This window comes from Rhinoderma darwinii, unplaced genomic scaffold (genome assembly GCF_050947455.1).
Source record: "Rhinoderma darwinii isolate aRhiDar2 unplaced genomic scaffold, aRhiDar2.hap1 Scaffold_106, whole genome shotgun sequence".
In the NCBI taxonomy this organism is placed as follows: domain Eukaryota; kingdom Metazoa; phylum Chordata; class Amphibia; order Anura; family Rhinodermatidae; genus Rhinoderma; species Rhinoderma darwinii.
The window spans coordinates 883,478-889,477 of record NW_027461945.1 but is presented as its reverse complement, the minus strand read 5'-3'; the positions used below and the strand labels follow the sequence as shown (position 1 = coordinate 889,477).

The window sequence follows — 6,000 nt, the reverse complement described above, 5'->3', positions numbered from 1 at the left end:
CATTGATTCTTTGAGGATGGAGTGTTGGCTCCCGGAAGATAAATTGGTAGCGTTACGGGCGGAGGTGGACCGGGCTAGGCATTTGCGTAAGATCACTTTACGTGCATTACAGTCATTGTTGGGTAAGCTTAACTTTGCTTGCAGAATTATGCTCATAGGCCGGATTTTCAGCAGGCGGCTGTCGGGAGCAACGGCTGGGGTGACAGCCACTCATCATTTTATTAGTCTGACACAGGCGCTGAGGGCGGATTTGGCAGTTTGGTTTGGGTTTTTACATCGTTATAATGGGAGGTCCTTGATCATGGCCCCGGTGGTTGACAGCGTGGATTTGGAGTTGTTTACAGATGCTGCGGGGGGCGTGGGATTTGGGGCTTACTGCAGGGGTCAGTGGTGTGTGGCGCGGTGGCCTGAGGAATGGGCGGAGTTGGGTTTGGTGAAGAACCTGGCATTCCTAGAGCTGTTTCCCATAGTAGTGGCGGTGGAAATTTGGAGTGAGAGGTTTCGGGACAGCAAGGTACGGTTCCATTGTGACAACTTGGGCATGGTGGGGGCTATTAACAACGTATCAGCGTCATCCCCCCCGGTCATCCGGCTGTTGAGGCACTTGGTTTTACGTTGCTTGTCTTTGAACGCTTGGGTTGTGGCGGTTCATGTGCCAGGGATCAAAAATGACATTGCAGATTCTCTTTCTCGCTTGCAGTGGGAGCGTTTCAGGATGGTGGCTCCGGACGCGGAGGAGGACGGGATCGCTTGCCCGGAATGGTTGTGGTGGCTGGGTTACGAGCCGCAGGAGGTTTGATTCAGGCTTCGCTTGCTCAGGGTACTTGGGCTGCATATGATTCGGCGTGGCGGGAGTGGGAGAGTTGGTTGGCAGTTCTGGAGGGTGTAGTGACGGATGATGATCGGGTGGTGGCGTTGTTAGTTTTTCTGGGGCAAGTCTCTATCGCGGGCTGGTCAGTGTCCAAGGTAAATCGTTTTGTGGCAGCCCTGGCTTTTGGTTTTAAGGTCCGGGGGTACACGGATTTTACAAAAAGTTTTTGGGTTGGCCAGGCCCTGAGGGGGTACAGGAGAGGGAGGACGTTGCCGGATCGGCGGCGCCCAGTGTCTTTTATGTTGTTGGAACAGTTGTGGGGGGTGTTGTGTGACATTTGTTTTTCCAGCTACGAGATGACCCTGTATAGGTTGGCGTTCTCGTGGGCATTTTTTGGGGCCCTGAGGGTCGGGGAGCTGGTGGCGCACAGCACAAGGAGACCTGGGGGGTTGAGAATGGAAGATGTGTTGGTAACGAATAGGAGTGTGGAATTCTTGATCCGGCGGTCTCAGTTTATATGATAGTCCAGTCGTAATCCCTCCTTCTCTACACTCCCTCCTGCCCCCCTCGTTGTTTTTTCTCTCCTCCTCCATGTTTCGCTTGCATCCTTACTCGTTTTGTTAATCAGTGGTTTTATTTTTCAGGACCCGCGGGCCGATTGGTGTGGATCGTCGTGTATTCCTACGTTCATTGGGGAGCGGAGCGGGCGGATGTTCGCCCGGACGGGCGGCAGTTGGGTTTTCGGCGGGAGGATGTAGTCGTGCGGTGGCTGGGGAGAAGGGGGATGCTGTGGAGTCGGGTGTTGCCGGACGTGCATCGGTTTGCGCTGATGGACAGGGTCCCGGATGTCCCCCCCACGTCGGGGGTAACGATTTGGGCAGTCGTCCTTTTCGGGCATTGATCAGGGATATAAAATACGATCTACTCAGGTTATGGTCCGTTTTCCCGGGTATTAAGGTGGTGTGCTCGGAGATTGTCCCGCGTAAGGTTTGGCGGCATGCAAGATCGGTGCCGCAGTTAAATAAAGCCAGGGTTAAGGTTAATCGGGCAGTTTCGGGTTTCGTGGTGAGAAACGGGGGGGTCTTCGTGCGTCATTATGACTTCGAGAATGTCCAGGGTAATTATTGGCTAGGTGATGGTGTGCACCTGACGGCCGTGGGGATCGACCTGTGGACGCAGAGCCTGCAGAAAGGTATCGAAAGGGCCCTCTTGTTGTGTGGGGGCTCGCATACTTAAAGGTGTCTGAGTATGTTCGTGTGGCGGATTGGGGGTCCTTGGAGTTGGTGGTAAATTACTGTGGGGGGGGGATTCATAGTGGGTATGGTCCCTCCCCAATTTATTATGGTTGGTAGTCTGGTCAATTTGGGCTCCTGCTGGGTGGTGTCCCGGGGAGTGGTCAATTTGGGCTCCTGCTGGGTGGTGTCCCGGGGAGTGGTTGTGGTTGAGGTCAGCCAACTGCAGGTATAACGGTGCCACTGAGCCAGTAGGGTGACGGCTGGGAGTAAAATACTATGCAGGTGGGCTGTTTCGTGACAGACTTTTGTAACTCCAAGGACTCCCCTTCCATTGATATTATTTGTAAATTGTTGTTCTTGATGTTTGTTTGTAAATAAAATGGCTGCTGTGGCCAAATTTATCCAACCCAAGTGTCTGAGTCTTATTAAAGAGACGGGGGGGGGGGGGGTTTGGAAAAGGTATGGCCGTTAATGGGGAAGGGGATTAGGGAAGCCACATGCCCCCGGTACGAGTGTACGCACTCTACAGTCCCCTGATCAAGTACAGGCTGGACCCAGCAGAATGCCATAGGGGGAGGCCACCATGATCAGGGATGTTAGGAAGGGAAGCAGTTAAGGAGTTAGGGGGGGTGGTTAGGAGGGGGCGTATGTGAGGGGGGCGAGGTCAGGTTACTTAAGGGTAGGAGAGAGGAAGGCGTTGCCATCTTTAGTAATAGCACAGGGAAGCTTGTCCCACCCTCCCTCCCAAAATGTTGTGTTCATCTGTGTGACTATTTTGGTATTTCGCTTTGTTGCTCGTTGTTTTTGTTTTTCTGCAGGTACCGGAGGATGCTGTGGAACAGTTTTGCAATGTCGCAGCAGTTGTATGGCGGATTGGGGGTCCTTGGAGTTGGTGGTAAATTACTGTGGGGGGGGGGGGGATTCATAGTGGGTATGGTCCCTCCCCAATTTATTATGGTTGGTAGTCTGGTCAATTTGGGCTCCTGCTGGGTGGTGTCCCGGGGAGTGGTCAATTTGGGCTCCTGCTGGGTGGTGTCCCGGGGAGTGGTTGCGGTTGAGGTCAGCCAACTGCATGTATAACGGTGCCCCTGAGCCAGTAGGGTGACGGCTGGGAGTAAAATACTATGCAGGTGGGCTGTTTCGTGACAGACTTTTGTAACTCCAAGGACTCCCCTTCCATTGTTATTATTTGTAAATTGTTGTACTTGATATTTGTTTGTAAATAAAATGGCTGCTGTGGCCAAATTTATCCAACCCAAGTGTCTGAGTCTTATTAGAGAGACGGGGAGGTTTGGAAAAGGTATGGCCATTAATGGGGAAGGGGAGTAGGGAAGCCACATGCCCCCGGTATGAGTGTACGCACTCTACAGTCCCCTGATCATGTATGTGATACGTGTATGTAGGTAGTAGTGTTGGTAATATCTTGTCATATTGCACCACATAGTATTAGTATACATTATACATATTGACAGATATATATATATAATTAAATACACTGATACTATGCCGCAATTTTATCTATTCTGTACACTGTATTATATCTAGTAGGATTCCAGTTACTAAACCTGGTTTTAATTTATTATACAATGGTGTTGTGAACCACTGCACACACACACACACACACACACACACACACACACACACACACACACACACTTCGTAATAAAGACAATAGAAAAAGTGTAAATACAAGGGAGAGTAGGGGAGCTTGGTATAACACTAGTGACCCTAATAAAAGGAGGTAGCTAGGCCCCATGCACACGACTGTAGTTTCCACCCGTAACGACTGGGTCCACAATTTCATCCGTAATTGTGAATTCATTCATTTCTATAGGCCACGGACACCATTCCATATATTTACGGATGTATGTCCGGGCCATAGAAACTATCTGAAAATATAGAAAGTGTCTTATAATTGTCCGTAATTGCGGCATGGACTCCACATAGATGTATATGGACGTTTCCGCAATTGCGGACGGCTAAGGCTGTGCATCCGTATTTTCGGAAAGTAAAAGAAATTACGGTCGTGTGCATGAGGCCTATTAGTGGTGGGCACTAGCCCAGTGAACCACATCATATAACCATCCTTTTACAGAAGGCAGCCTAGGGGTGGCTTAAGGGAGAGACATAGCGTCTGAGATAGTTACCAAGATGCAGCAAATCTATCGCTTACATCTAGACTAGAGAAAGATGTGCTAAACCTAAGACAGTGATCGTACATCCTCCCCAATGTGCACAATTTTAAGGAACCCGCGTACAAGAAGGAATAGCTGGAGTGGATACATGAGGCCAACAAAGTGCCAAGAAATATTCAAAATGAGGTAAATTTAGTTGGAGGGGGGGGGGGCAGTTTAGGGCGATCTAATCACATACAAATATCAGTGGACAGTACAGAAATCTAATCATCAATGTATACCGAGACCTGTAACCAGAACACAGGCATCCACTTGGTCTATAGGAAGGATTTCACCAGCATAGAGAGGGATTCTTTACGGTAAGAGCAGAGACTATGAAACATATAAGGGTTAATTCATTGAAGGGTTCAAGAAGAGCCTCACTGCCCCTCCAATTTGTAAATATCTCATCAGGTTTAACATTGTAGAATGAACTTGATGGAATCCCCCCGGCCATGAACCCCTACTCCAGATTATTACAGGAAGATAAACCAAATGCCAGTAATGTACCACTGATCCTTCCATTACCAGGGTCTGTGTATAACATGTCCTCTATATATCTACCATAGTTCCTATGAGTATTATAAGGTCAGAAATGTAGAATCAGACATAGAACAAGTCTCAGAGGAAGGGGGAAAAAAATATATAAAATATATAGTGGGCAGTCTACATCGGACATCCTCAGCCAGTGTTTGAGGAGATAAATATATCATAATACATACAGGATGGGCCATTCATGGCCAGCCTTAGCTATGTGCGACACGTGCGGTCGCACAGGGCGCCGGCCGCCATGCTGTAAGGGGGGCGCCAGTGGGTACGAGCAGAAGAGAGGAGAAATGTTCCTTCCTTTGCACTGCTGCGTGAAGTGAGCGCTGATTGGCGGAGCAGCAGGTGCTTCTGTCTGCTCCACCAATCGGCACAGCCTGTACTGCAGTGTCACACACACTCCTAACGCAGCTCTTTCCTGCTGTGCTGCTGCCCCAGAGAAGACTCCTCCACGGAGCTCCAGAGTCAGGTAAGAAGAGCAGCAGCTTTAGCTTAATCTATGTTTATTTATGTGCAGTGTGAGGGAGGGGGAGAGAGGTACTTTGAGTGTGTATTATTTACAGATCGATTTTGAGGGTGAGGGGACATTGCCCTAAATGCTATAGGAGTGTGGGGGGATTCTTTATAAATGTATTTTGTGGGGAGGGGGACTTCTGTGTAGTTTATTTTGTGGTGTAGGAGCTTATTATGAATCATGGGGGAGGGGAACTTAACGTTCTGTATGGGGAGAAAGGATTCTTTAGGGTACAGCCACACTGAGCGGCCCTCACACTGTCGCAATGCGGCCAACAACCGCGCTGGCACTATGTAGGAGCGGCTGTAAAATACCTCATTAAGGGGTATTCCGGTTACATTCGCATGCGCACCGCCGCTCCATTCATTCTCTATGGGAGCGCCGGAGATAGCCGAGTGTAGTGTTCTGCTTTTTCCGGCGCTCCCATAGAGAATGAATAGGGGGTAAGTTGTTGTCATTTGCAAAATCGTGCGGCCATAAAGGGTGTATTAATTCATGGCCGCACGTTAACGCTGGTAAACCGTCCCTTTATCTGCAAAATCGTGCGGCCATGAATTAATACACCCTTTATGGGCGCACGATTTTGCAAATTACAACAGCTTACCCCCTATCCATTCTCTAGGGGAGCGCCGGAAAAAGCCGAACACTGCACTCGGCTATCTCCGGCGCTCCCATAGAGAATGAATGGAGCGGCAGAGCACATGAGCGTGTAACCGGAAT

The 6,000-nt window shown here is 49.5% G+C and overlaps 1 long non-coding RNA gene across 1 annotated transcript in view; it reads left to right on the top strand.

Annotated features, from left to right (window-relative positions):
* The first annotated feature begins 5,192 nt into the window (after positions 1-5,192).
* The window catches only part of LOC142698986 (uncharacterized), a 255,149-nt gene continuing 254,341 nt past the window's right edge, over positions 5,193-6,000 (top strand). The window contains exon 1 of the long non-coding RNA XR_012865899.1: positions 5,193-5,235. This is a non-coding gene — a long non-coding RNA (uncharacterized LOC142698986). The remainder of the gene's footprint in view (positions 5,236-6,000) is intronic.